This window comes from Hoplias malabaricus, chromosome 17 (assembly GCF_029633855.1).
Source record: "Hoplias malabaricus isolate fHopMal1 chromosome 17, fHopMal1.hap1, whole genome shotgun sequence".
Lineage (NCBI taxonomy): Eukaryota > Metazoa > Chordata > Actinopteri > Characiformes > Erythrinidae > Hoplias > Hoplias malabaricus.
Window position 1 is genome coordinate 25,335,988 of NC_089816.1, and position 14,790 is coordinate 25,350,777.

At 40.8% G+C, this 14,790-nt stretch overlaps 1 non-coding gene across 1 annotated transcript; it reads left to right on the plus strand.

Moving 5' to 3' along the window:
* Positions 1-5,942: 5,942 nt before the first annotated feature.
* Positions 5,943-6,105, plus strand: LOC136674218 (U1 spliceosomal RNA). The gene has a single exon (XR_010796022.1). It is a non-coding gene; the product is annotated as a U1 spliceosomal RNA (small nuclear RNA).
* The last annotated feature ends 8,685 nt before the right edge of the window (positions 6,106-14,790 follow it).

A 14,790-nucleotide genomic window follows, 5' to 3' on the forward strand; every position in this document is an offset into this window, starting at 1 on the left:
AACTGTAGATTTATAAAGGTATTATATGGATACAAAAAATTATATTTTCCACAACCAGATTCCTTTCTCAAGCACTGCTTTTATTCCTGTTTTTTTTGCTGAAAGACATTCTAACTATTTTCTACCTGTTTTATTACCATCTTAATTATTGCCAATAAGATGGTAAAGTTTCCTTTTGTGGGAGTGTGTGGATAAATCTGTGTTAGATCAAGCTGCAGTGATAACTAATGATCAGAGTATAAACAAATCACTGGATAAACACAAATGTAACTTATAGTGAAATAATAATATAAATAATAATAATGACATTAATTAGACAGATAATTAGTATATTTCAAGCACTAGTACTGTATTAACCTAAGTATAGCTATGGGAGCTGATCCAAAGCTTTTTAATATTTTTTTTTTAAATAAAATGGGCCTAATACAGAGACTTGTGGTACGCCACAGAGAATGCCTTGTCTTTTAGAAAGATTTTAACTTAGCAATATACTTGCCTATATTAAGAACATTCAAAGTAGTTAGTTATGGAGACATTATGATTCATATTATATGGTATAAAACTAAATGTAGGAGTGAAAGGAGTGCAGCCAGGTTTCTACTGGTACTCACCCTCAGATTATATTAAACGTAGCTTTTTCAGTATTCAAGATGAGGATTAACATGAAACCAAAGACTTTAACTGGAAACAGTTTTCATAAAGCTGAATTGTTCTAATGTTATACAGTGCGGTTGTGATTTCTTCTCAAAAACAATGTGCGAGTAAAAGCATAAACATGGCAGCAGAAAGTGGCAGCATGAATGCTTTAAAAGAGAGATTCCCTGTCAGTAAATACATTTCATTTTCCAGAGTAGATGCTTATAATATTGAGAGGTCCCTGGAGGAAAAGAATCGGCTTGGCTTTTCTCCTATATATGTAAAGCTCAATAAGCTCATGTAGATCTCCACACAGAGTTGGCCAAGCATGCGCTGAAGCACAGACACACCTCAGCTGCTCTATCCTCTTAGCCTGACGGAGGTTTTCATGTGCTCTTATCCTTTCCTTACAGCATGGCACTTATCCCTTACTTATTGGGCGGCACCATCACAACTGCAACCCTAAAGCGTCCGGTATTTTTTTTCTCTTTTTTTTTATATGGCCAGCTTTCAGAAGACATTAGACATATAATATGCATTAGGTATAATTTCTCTTAGCCTGCCTCAACAGATGGATTCCTGCGGGGGAAAAAACTAATTTTGTAAATGCAGCTTTAACGGGCAATCATTAATTTCTCCCTATGTGCCGAGCTCGCTCCTGGGTCGTGACTTTAAAAGTATAGCGTACCATAGATGCCTTCTCCACCTCGTTAGCGGGCGTGAGAACTTTTCATCTTCCCGCCGCGTCATTAAAAGAGAAGAAACTGCATGGCATAGTTGGAGCAGAAGAATCAGTGCTTTTTATGGCTCTGAACAGACTCTGCTGATGGAGGGAGGCATCAAATCAGGTCTAGTGCTGCAGAGGACATTTCTCAGTGAGAAAGTGACGGACGTTGGTATGGAAGCAGCTTTGCAGTGTATTTATGTTGCAGTAAGACAAGCCTCCTGCACTCTAAAGTTTCAGCACTCCGGAGGATTGGGTTTCTTTTGTTCTAGCACTTTGCTGCACTGGGCACTTTTTCGCTTTTAGCTTTGGCTGCTCTTCCGGACAGGACTCTCTTCTCTTCTCTCTCTCGATGAACTCATCAGATGTTGTTTTGGGGCCACGCTGAAAGCCTATGCATGTCAAATCTGCTGCTTATTTTTGGCTCGATTTTGATGGATAGTTAAATGAAAAAGAATGATGTTTGGTGAAAGAATATTTGGTGTTTGTGAAAAGCCAAATAAACCAAACAAACAACTATCATTATTATTTATTTTATTTTAATTTATTATAATTTATGAAGGTGTGTGTCTGCGACACCGTGCCACCCATTGACCGGGTCATCCCAAACTTTGCTAATACAAGCTTGTTATTCACCATACAATCCTGTTAAGCAGATCATCACCCCATGTTTTATGCTTTACTTTCATGAGGCATTGAATTGCTTTCAACAATACACACTGCTTGGTTTTGCAACAACTGATCAGCTACAGTCTCTGATTTTACATCTACAAAGTGGAGCTCATACCAGCTGGCACTACCATGTCAGAGTTACTGTAACTGTCACGCCCTCGTCTCGTCATGTCTGTTTTCCCCGGTCATGTGCTCTTTCTCAGCACATGGCTATGTTTGTTTATGTTCTAGTCTCCGCCTTTGTTCCGCCTCCTCGTCTGCCATCTGTTACCCTGCCCCCTTGTTATCTGTCTCAGGTGCGTCTCGTCAGTGTCTTGTATTTAAGTCCCCTTCCTGCACTTCCTGTTTGTTGGTCATTTGTTCTCTTGTACTTTGTCATGTCAGTCGTGTACCCAAGTCTGTTTGTCTCTGTAAGTTTCTCCGTTATTAGTTTCCACGTTGTCGTTGTATTTCCTCTGTCGTTTAGTTCGTTAGTCTGTCTGTCCCGTTTGCCCTGCTTGGATCCCCGTTTCTTGTCTTTTTGTTAAAAGTCTCTTTGTTTTGTTATTATTTGTTATTAAAAGTTTATCAGTGCTTTAGCGTGTGCGTCCGCTCCGTCAGTCCGCCCCGCGTTCCTGACAGTAACTCTCATAATGATCCACCACCCAAATCATACCTGCCCTCTGGTGGTCCAGACAGGGTGAAAGAGGTTAATGGGGGTTATCAAAGTATGCCGAGCAACATATGGACTACAAAGTGCATCTGTATTATAAGTGGTGCATGTAAGATTGACAATAAGTGAATACAGTAGGGCTGGAGCAGGCAGTGTACATTTCTAATTCATAGTATTTACTCACTGTACAAGACTTTAAATTAATTTGCAAAGTGTCTTACAGTTGAATCCTGGTCCTGGATTCATACTGTGTACCATGATGCATCACTAGGTGGGGCATATAAACCCAATCTACATGCCTGCTTTACCATGCTATAACATTTGTGTATTTTTATTTACTCTTTTGAATAGTGTGTAACAATGAAGGATTAAAATAAATGGTGCAGGATTCCACAGTTGTCACATTAGAGTATGTGTTCATTTCCAATTCTTTTTCTGTGCAAATGTTCTGTCCATAATTCAGGCAGGCTGTGTGTAGAGGCCATAACGTGGCAGATGCGCCTTCGCCAAACAGCTTGTCCCTGCCTTTCAGTGATTAGCAAAGAGAGACCCAGCTTTATGTTTATTTATTTGTTTTTTATTTTTTATTTTTTTGTTTCCCGTGTCTGCTTCCTTTAGTCATTTTCCTGCGTTTATAAAATAAAACAGCTGCTGATGTGCCTAATCCTTTTCTTCCTCACAAAAAAAGGAGAGAGAGTGAAAGAGATGCATGCCAGCATTTGGGAAGTAAACACTTCTCGGAAGTAGGAGGAATTTTTGCTGGTAATTAGTCGTCAGAGCAAATGTTTTTAGACCTTTTTGTTTCTGTCACTGTCCTGGCCTTGAGTGAGACAAACAGATGTAGAGGTTTTGGTCTGCTTTTTTTTTTTTTAATTGTCCTGTCTTTATTTATCTCTCGTGTGTTTTGGATAATTCACCACAGCAGAGTTGTGCTAAACTTTTCTTTTGTTGTTGTGTTTTGCCGACTTTAATAACCTTGAAAGGTTCTTGTTGGACCCCTGGGGACGCTTGTCATGAGGCTCTAAACACTTTGCTGCGGGATTCTTTCGAGTAATTATGGTTTATTGATCCAGCTGATGGAAATGTATTTGTGGGATGAGGATGTGCTGGATTGGTTGCCTGGGTTTTTGCTAGTTGGCAGCGTTTAGCGTGAGTTTGGGAAGCTGTTATGGGTAACGGCCATTTTGTGAGCTAAAATCCCTCGCTTGGAGAAATTGATTTAATCAAAACACCACTAGCTCTTATGGTTTCATGTATTTATTTATTTATTTAGGCGAGATTAACTTTCATACAGGAGGCGAGATGACTAAAAGCGAGTGTTTGACCCTGAGACCAGCCTGAAATGATTCTAAGGTTAGGGTGTACAAAAAAAAAAAAAGAAATAAAATAAAGGATTACACATTTATCCAGTGACATTTAAGCAGAGGGAGGAGGTGTTATTACGAAGGTGAAGTTAGGAAGGGTCTCATGTGCCGTCAATGAAACCTTTTCTCTTTTATATATCAGACATTGAAAGAGACGCTGTAAAAGAGCGGCTATTTTTACATGGACAGTGAATGGAGTGGTGATGAACCCAATATGAAATCAAGCAAATAGGGCACGCCGGAGACGCAGGAGAGTTTACTTACCCCAATTACTGTGGAAATGGAGGAGGAAATGAAAGAGAAATATGGAAAGACATTGGGCGGTCAGGTTGGAGAGCATGTGTGTATGTGTGTTTGAGCTTCTCTCTCTATGCGTGTCTGTGTGTGTGTGTGTATTGTGATGGTACATAGCCATGCTGTTGAAAGGGGGGACGTTTGGTCCAGCGCCACAGGCCATGTCGTTTAGCCTTCCTTTTCATTTCCATCTCTCATATACACCTCTTCCTTTTCTCTCTCTCTCTCCTCTGTGTCATTAGAGCTCTGGGGCGGCGAAAGGCACGTTTATTTCTTCATATGGTGTAATGTCTCTTTCCCCCACCCCACCCCCCCTCCTCCTTTTTCAATTTCGCTCAAATTTAGATTTGCACATCAAGGCACTCTTGGCGGGGATGGAATCAAAGGGCCGCCCGTGGCTTTGAACCCTCCTGATGAAGAGATGAAAAGCTCCAGGTTGCTCCGGCTCACACAACTCTCTCCACTCCAACACTCGCCTGTCCAGCTCTCCCTGGATAAAAGCCACCTCTGTCTCTCGCTCTCTCTTTCTCTCTTTCTTTCAATACCTCTCCCTCTTCCTGTCGCTCACTCTCACACTTTTTTCTTTCCTCTTGCTACCCCTACCATCCCTCTTTTCTTTTATCATCTGCTTTTAGCCTGAGCTTCATTTTTTTAAAGCATATTTAGGCTAATATACCTCAGTGATGGAAGCTTATACAGTAATTACCATGCCACTAACAGCAGGCTGACTTCCTTCAAGAACCTATATATATATATATATATATATATATATATATATATATCCATCCATCCATCCATCCATTATCTGTAACCGCTTATCCAATTTAAGATAAGCGGGGGTCCAGAGCCTACCTGGAATCATTGGGCGCAAGGCGGGAATACACCCTGGAGGGGGCGCCAGTCCTTCACAGGGCAACACAGACACACACTCACACCTACGGACACTTTCGAGTCGCCAATCCACCTGCAACGTGTGTTTTTGGACTGTGGGAGGAAACCGGAGCACCCGGAGGAAACCCACGCGGACACGGGGAGAACACACCACACTCCTCACAGACAATCACCCGGAGCGGGAATCGAACCCACAACCTCCAGGCCCCTGGAGCTGTGTGACACTACCTGCTGCACCACCGTGCCGCCATATATATATATATATATATATATATATATATATATATATATATATATATATATATATATATATATATATATATATATATATATATATATATATATATATAAATAACTTTTTGTTTGTTTTGCTTAGCTAATTGTCAAGCTCTACATATTACGCAGGGCTATGTGAACTAATAAGAGCCTACTATTTAACCTCTTCTTTAACCCAAACACACTTGTGAAGATTATGTGGTTTTAGAACCAAAATCTGTTGTGCTACATTATTACATTCATATTTTCCAAACTCTATGTGTTAGAATCCAACAGAATATCTTTGATACTACGCTTTTAAGACAGATGATCTGCACATAATCTCTCCTGATTGTCGTCTTTCAGTCAGAAGCTCTCACTGAAACATTCTTTATAACCTCATCCTGATTGGGACGGGCTAACACTATGGCCACTCCTTCCACTACTGCAGTCAATACTTACCTGACAGGGGTGACACCATGATTGAGAAGGCGGTTAACTCAAAGTGAGATTCAACCATTGTACTCCAGCTGTGTTGACCCTTGCAAATTCCCCAAAATGTGAGAATCTCAACTGCATCATTTCTGGTAGTTGGGGACTGTGTTCACATTCTCACCTGACAATTGGGGGTCAGCTGTGGCCTTGAGGTTAGAGAAGCGAGCTTGAGGCCGGAGGGCCGTTGGTTCAATTCACGGCTGAAGTGCCCTTGAGCAAGGCACCTAACCCCTCAAACTGCTCCCCGGGCAACAAGGTGGTTTGCAGCCCCCTGTTCTGTTTCAGTGTGTGCTCAGTGCCCCTAGTGTTTGTGAGGGCTTACTCACTAGTGTGTATTTGTGTGTTCACTGCCACAGATGGATCAAATGCAGAGAAGTAATTTCCCTAAGGCGATCAATGAAGGTGTTTCTTCTTCTAATCTTTACAGAAAACTTTGACCAGTACACTCAGGAGCAACTACACATTCTAAGCATTTGCAATGGGTTAAACGCATCTGTCTGTGGAGCAAACAGATTCTTCGTTTGTACAACACTGTTCACTATAAATCATCCATTACTCATCATTACATTAGCCTCGTAGCTCCAGTGTGGAAACTTCAGACATTAAACATGCCTTGGCTAACCAGGAGCATTCAGGATGCACGAGGTCAGTTAAACGTTTGGCAGGAATTGAGAGTCAATAAAGTTGTTCTTTCATTACAACAACTAGCAGACTCCCTCAAGTGCTCTTGTTATTGTGTATGTACACACATAGAGACTTGTTATCTAAGAGTACAGATGTATCCGGGATCGGATGCCCTGTGTTCTTGGAAGTGTACTAGTGTTCAAGCCTGATGTAAAAGTAGCCCAATGGAAGCTTCAGCTCTCTTATTGATTTGCCTAACTGAGCGTTCAATTAGGTCACGGTAATAGAAGAGGAGGAGGAAGCTATTACAGCTATTGTGCATACAAGCGTACGAGCAACAGATCGATAAATAAAGAACACATCTAATTAAACATTTTAATTCATGTCGAAGGGGAGGATTATGTATTATTAAGAGATATTTTGGTGGTTATTTTGTGTGGCTAATTTTACAGTGTATGTACACCACGGAGCAGAAGTTGGAGACCATAACTGGCATTAATGGACATATTAGTAATTGTGTGCATGTATTTAAAAGTGAATTAAAGTTAGTAGTTGTTTTTTTTTTTTGTCTTAAATCTGGGATATTATGTTGCCAAACTTTGCAGCTGTAACAGATTCTCCCCTTTAGGAAAGGCTTTATGCTACATGTTGGAATATTGCTGTGAAGGTTTGATGGCGTCCCGTCATGATAAAGCTAGTGAGGTCACGTGATAGACAATAGATTCGCTTTAAAAAATTGAAGCTACCATTTGTAAGGTGTGTATGCAAACTTCTGGACATGTAAAGCTGAACATTTCTGACATCAAACATGGGACACAAGCTAGGACTATAGGACTGCTGCTTTATGTGTGTGTGTGTGTGTGTGTGTGTCAGCTCCAGACTGATTGACTGAAATGGTGAGTGGCGGATCTTTAACTAGCAGCAAAAAGTGCTGCCGTGGTCACATTAGGCGGGTCACTGTGAAAACCTCCTGAGGATGCAGAACTCTCTTGCCTCCCCAGACAGACGAGTGAGGAGTGCATTGCTAGAGAGAGAGATAGAGAGAGGGGAGGGGGGGCGAGAGAGAGATAGCTAGGGGCTCTTAACACTTGTCTGTATGAGCAGTTAGGAGCAAGTGTGTATTTTGTAAGTTTAGACCCAAGTTTACTCTCTCTCTCTCTCTCTCTCTCTCTCTCTCTCTCTCTCTCTCTCTCTCTCTCTAGCAATGCACTCCTCACTCGTCCATTTGGTGCATCAGGGTCACTGTGAATCTGAAGCCTACCCGGAATGACTGGCAACTTGGCAGGAACACAACTTGAATGGGGTGCCAGTCCAACGCAGGGCATCACTCATTCACGCATTCATTCACAAACTTATACTTGTGGACACTTTGGAATAGCCAGTCCTTCTACAAGCATGTGTTTCTAGACTTTCGGAAGACACCTGAGCACTCAGAGGAAACCCATGATGACACAGGGAGAACACACCAAATCCCTCATAGATATTCAACAGAGGTGGGGTTTGTTTGTCTCTTTAACCTCATCAAACTGACCCTTTATGGGACTGCTCAGCACACCTGGATGAGAACATTAATCTATTGTCCAGATTCTGTGGTGAATTTTAGTATTTTATTATTATTATTATTATTATTATTTTCTATTTGTTTATTACAAAACACCACTGTTCTTCTTTACTGTCAGTCCAAAGAACTTGTTGACATCTTGATTTTGACGAGTATATGTATGTCGTGCACCACTGACCAACTGTAATACCTGCTTGAAAATATAATATAGGCATTAATAAGTAAATAAATAATAAATTGAACTCTGCTGATCTTGGTCTTTGTTTCCCAGCTCAACCCGCTGGTTGCGCTGAAGCCTGCTAGACAGTGGTCATTATTTCTGCTTGGTCGTGGACGTGAGGTCAGTTCCAGTAGATAAGTGGCCCCATATCAGCGCTGTAAAGCCTCCCACAGTTTTTACACAACACCATTATACACAACTGGAGGGCTGGCACATATCCAGGTCAATAACAAACTTCCCTCTGACTGAAGATACAAGGCCGCCGATGGCTCTAAAGAGGCTGCTCACATGCTAAGTGTATCGACTGTCTCTCTTTTCAAATAAATACATTACTCTTGACTTTGACCTCCCCCTGAGTCCAAACTCATGTCTATGCAGACGTATGGTTGATATATAATGGCAAAGATCCAGGCTTATCTCAAGGTGATTCAGAAACTTATTTTATTTTTCTAAAAGATCATTCCCAGGATTCGTAAAGTGTGAAGATTGTAATAAAATGACTCATAAAATATGTACTATTTATATTCAAGTATGTACACTTGAGCTAACTTACTGAACCTAAATTAAATAGGTGTGTTATATATAAATATATATATATCTGGATCTGGAATCATTAGGCCCAAGGGAGGAACACACACTGGAGGGGGTGCCAGTCCTTCACAGGGCGACACACACACACACACACACACATATATATATATATATATATATATATATATATATATATATATGGAAGGGGGGGAAACTTTTCAAGATGGGTGGTGACCTGGTGACCATGGTGGCCATTTTGAAGTTGGCCATTTTGGAGCCAACTTTTGTTTTTTCAGTGGGAAGAGGGTCATGTGACACATCAAACTTATCGGGAATTTCACAAGAAAAAAAACGTATTATTTTAACATAACTTTATTCTTTCATGAGTTATTTACAAGTTTCGGACCACTTATAAAAGGTGTTCAATGTGCAGCCCATTGTGTTGGATTGTCAGTGCAACCTTCTTCTCCCATTCTTCACACACTGATAGCAACACTGCAGGAGAAATGCTAGAACATGCTTCCAGTATCCGTAGTTTCAGGTGCTGCACATCTCGACAGCATAGACAATTGCCTTCAGATGACCCCAAAGATAAAAGTCTAAGGGGGTCAGATCGGGAGACCTTGGGGGCCATTCAACTGGCCCACGACGACCAATCCACTTTCCAGGAAACTGTTCATCTAGGAATGCTCGGACATGACACCCATAATGTGGTGGTGCACCATCTTGCTGGACAGACAGAAGCGTGCCAGCTTCAATGCATAAAGAGGGAAACACATCGTCATGCAGCAATTTCACATATCCAGTGGCCTTGTGGTTTCCATTGATGAAGAATGGCCCCACTATCTTTGTACTCCATATTCCACACCATACCATAAAGATTGGCAATATTTTGAACCTAATAATAAACTATTAATATATCTGGTGATTCCAGTAGCAGTCACAGAAGTGCTTGAATATTCAGTTTGTTTGGGGTGGTACTGATCACTAAAATGCATTGCTCATACATTTTTAACATACACCCTGGTCCTCCAGTTATTAAAATAAATCTAGAAAATTCCCCAGGACACAATAGCAATCATGCAAAACATGATACCATTTAATAATGCAACTTCTTTGAATGCTCTTCTCTTACTTCAGCTCTGACAAGATATCCACAAGGTGTGTAGGTCCATATTTTACTCTGAGAGGATGATTAGCTGTCCAGAAGTGTTTACTGAGAAAAGGAAATATACAACAAAGGAAGTGCAAAAATAAAGCAAAAGCTAATAGTAGTCTCAGAAAAATGGCCTGACAACTACAGCAGCTGGACCTCAGGAATATTGTACGATTCTTGATGAAGTGTGGAAGACGTATGCTTGTTAACCTCAGCATTTAAAGTTATACCAATGATCCTTTGTATCTCATCCAGAACACTCCACATAGAACTATTATCGTCTGTCCTGAACTGTCTGGTGCAAGACCGACCCTCATCAGCTGTCCCTGCTCCTTTGGCCTTGGGATGGTTTTGACCATCACAGAGCCACCTGCATGTCCATTGAACTCCTGCTGTGCTACCTTGGAGCCTCACTCACCTCCTGATGAGAGTGAAAGCCTGGGCTAAATGTCAGGGAGACTTTTGTGAGTAGTCCATGCTCACTTCTCCTTGAACGTCTGCTGAGGTCTGCACTGGAGGCACTTGACACTGTACACCTCTTTTACACAGAGTTCACAGTGTAACACAATTCTCTGTCTGCTCAGGCCAGCATCCTCACCGACTTTTTAGATAACCTCCAACTACTAGCTTTAGTCACTTGCAACATTGGCTTATCTCTCATTAAAAAATGATTTCTAATGATTTGGCTTATGCTTATTTCATTATTCAATGCTCATAGGTCTGCTACTGGATAAGGCCAAAAATTTCTTCAATTCCATCTGAAATCAAAGGCAACAAAGGGGAAGTATTTTCAAAACCCACTTTTTTTTAGGGCTTGTGTGTGTAATCCTGGGGATCTGAAGTGGCTTCCAGCCCACAAACTGTGAAATAGGGCAACCCAGTTAGTTTATAGAGGACTGCCTAAGTCAGCAAGCTTGGAATTCAACAAGCTGTTTAGATTTGCCTCCCCTTTTGGAGTCAGAAAGGAACTGATTAGAACAGTACAATCCCCTAATCTCCAGTCATTGTGCTGAGTTAAACCATGTAAAACAGAAACAGACAGTGGCGAAATAAGAGAACTGAGTGGAAAAAGGCGAAAACAAGCAAAGAAATGAAAGAATTGAGAAAAACTTGGAAAAACAAGACCAGAGGGAAAAAAAGAGCAAATACAACCAGAATGAGGCAGGAAAAGTAAGATAACAGAGCACAAGCAGCTAAAATTAGAGTGGAGCTCTAAGACAACAAAGGAGAAGCAAACAGATAAAACAATATCAGAGAAATAAATATAAATAAATAAAACAAGTGGAAAAGTCCGAAAATGATTGGAGCTAAATGGGAACTGAGGAAAAACAAGAGCAGATAAATAAAAAACAAGGAGAAACGAGCAAAGAAATAAGAGAACCAAGTAAACATTGTGAAAAACGAGTTTCTGCGCACTTGCTTCTCACTGTCCCTTCCTTGTGGAAAGGGATAAAATATGTCATCTTTTATATAAATATATATATTTTTTCTATTTGTTGAAGCACTCTCTAAATGTCTGAGAAGGTCTTAGGGTATGTGTGGGAACATTTCTGTGAGGATTTTATGGAATTCAGCCACTAGTGAACTTGCATCATTCAGGTTTCTGTGGTTTTGTAGATATAAGCTCTTAATAAACAAACTCCTGTGGTGTCTTCTGTTGTTTCACTGTAGACCAGGCCACATCTGAGGAGTTTTTATTTAAATAAAGTACAGATGTGTACCCTTGAGAGTAACACCAGTGACAGCTTTTCAGCCAACGTGGACTATATTAGAGAACAAATATTTTAAGATGTGTTTATTATATTGTTATAAGCCATACATTTATTTACAATATGATTCTGTTGCTGTTGGGTCGACTCATGTTTCTTTATCTTTGTTTTTCATTCCTGACTTAATTTGAAAATGTTAACTGTCATTTACTTTGTGTTCTGTTCAAAAGCAGTAGCCCATAATGACTTTGAATGAACCCCTTGTTGTCATTATCTTACATTCGAAGTAATGAAAATGTCGGGTTCTTCTGTACAAATATCATGGAGGTGCAGGGTTTGTTCTGAGAGCAATGACTTATTACGCAGATATTTTGGGTGTTATGTGGCCAAGTCATAATTACTGATGGAGTTATAATCGCCTACACCCCCTGGAAATTATGCTTCTATCGACTTTAGTTCCAACCGCCTTTTAGTGGCTCACTCAGTATGTGGTTATGGCTTTGTGTGTGTGTGCGTGTGTGTGTGTGTGTGTGTGTGTGTGTGTGTGTGTGTGTGCATACTGTACAGGCACATCCATACACTCCCCCTGACTCAGTGCTTATGAGCGAATCCCTGCTGGAATTGAAGCCACAATAGCGATCCATCCGTTTGATGAAAGAGTGTATCCAGGCTGCAGTACCCAGCTGTGTCTGAATGTCTAATCCCATCGCAAGTCATCCCTCCAGGGCATTTACAGACACACACACACAAACGCACATACACACACAAAGTCCTCTTCACCACTGAAACTATTCCAGTCCTCCCACTCTCTTTTGTCCTGCCGTAACAGAAGGGAATGTGTCGTGGATGACAGACAGCAGCCTTGTTTGGAGGAGTGATGGAGATGATGGCTCAGACAGAGGGAAGTGTAGAGAGGATCTTTCAGCTTTTTTCTGAGCAGACAGGGTGGAGGTGTGTTGTTGAGAGAAGGCTGTGAGGTACATGCCCACCACTTTTATTTCTCTCTCTCTCTCTCTCTCTCTCTCTCTCTCTCTCTCTCTCTCTCTCTCTCTCTCTCTCTCTCTCTCTCTCTGTCTCCTGCTGATTCTCCAAATCATCTACAATACGAAACCAAGAAAGAGGGGGTGTTTTTGCATCAAAACTGGCACTAAACATATTTTCATTTTTCAGAAGTGTACACTCAAAAGAAGAGAATGAACCAAGCAGCTCATTAGGACACGCTTTTGTGCCCGTAGAGTTAAAATTATGTTGATTTCATACGCCCCATTTCATCTCCAGGAACGATATTGTGTTCTTTTATTTTACCCAGTTTTAGAAAGAAATATTACAAAATACCCACCTCCCCGTCTGGAGAATAGAATGCCATGTATGTTCAGGGAACAAAACTGGACTTTAAAACTACTGTTGTACCTTTAATGGTGCATTTATAATCTTTGTACCTTTAGTGACAATAATGTGTCTCTATCCTTCTGAGAGTGTCATTTAAGAGATTGGATTCTCTAACTGTGTTTGACCAAAGAGTAAAACTTATTAAGCATAAAATTCACGCAAAATTCCTCTTTTACCATTTTTTCAAAGGCTCACTGAAATTAAATGAAAAGACACAGCACTAATGTCAATAATATTATTTCCATTTCACACTCTACTATGAGCCCCTTTACTAGTGCATTAGATAAATACTCATTACTTTATATCAGGGGTAATTAATTATAATTCATTAAGGTTCAGTTAGAGAAAATGTTTATAAGCCAAGGGCCGGAACATAATGTATAACTTGCATTATGACCAGTGTCATTAGCCTTGTAGTTATAGCAACATTTTATATAGTTAACAACTGAATTTCAAATCAAATTACCCTTTCAAGTACATTTCAATATACAACAAGATTTAAAAATATTACAAATAACAAACACTCTAAACAAAATGTTCTTTTCTCATTTCAAGTAAAATTTACAAATCAATCAATGATTTTGAAAAAACAATTGCGTATGTAAATGAAGTCCCTAATGACTTAGTAGCAGTTGACTTACTGCTTTACATAACCAGCAATCTGATTGGTTCTTATTGCTGGAGGGCAGGACTTTATCCATTAACAACCAGCTGATTGGCTGTTGCCCCCTCAAGGGTGTGTTCCTGTCTTGCGCCCAATGATTCCAGGAAGTGTCTGGACCCACCACGACCCTGAACTGGATAAGCGCTTACAGATAATGAATGATTGGCTGTTTATGTGAAAGGACGGGAATCCAAGTTTCCCGTAATGATAATTTCAACCCATAATCAGTCCCTTATGTTTAAAGGTACTGGTTTTAACTCAAACAACACTGTTGTCCTGAAAGTGTCCCAAAAGAGTTTTTATCGTATCCCTTGAGCTATTTTTACTGGTCCCAGGACAGCGGTGTCTGGAGCCCTGCCCTGTGTGTGTCACTCATTCGTGTCACAGCACTCATCATAATGCACAAATGTTATTGGATGAGTAGCCTCACGTGAAATATGCAGAAACACATGTGATCAGTCTGTGAGAAACCTGGTTCACATCCTGGTCCAGTCCTGTCTGTTTACCCCACCAAGTGCTCATGTAGCACATGGCCCTGGTTGTTGTTGTTCCTGTCTCCACCCTGGTTCTGCCCTGGTTCTGCCGTAGCCCCACCTTAGTCCTGCCTCTGTCTCGTTATTGTCTCCAGGTGTTCCTCGTTTGTCTTGTCCTTATATAGTCCCTTTGTTTCAGTGCTCCCTTGTCTGGTGTTGTGTGTGTAGATATGTGATTCACAGTCTCTCTGTTCTCACGCGTCTACCCCGGTTCATGGCTCTTCCCTGTCCGTCCTTGTTAAGCTCTGTTTAGTTAGTTTTGTCTTTACTACCCGTGTTTATTTTGATTCTGTCTGTGTTAAATAAAATTCCTTGCATTTACGTCCGTCTCCTCGTCCTCCCTGTGCAGCCGTGACAGTTAAATTTACACAGCTCTTAATAGTTCATCAGTTACAGGTCGAGGAACCAGGTAGGACAGTG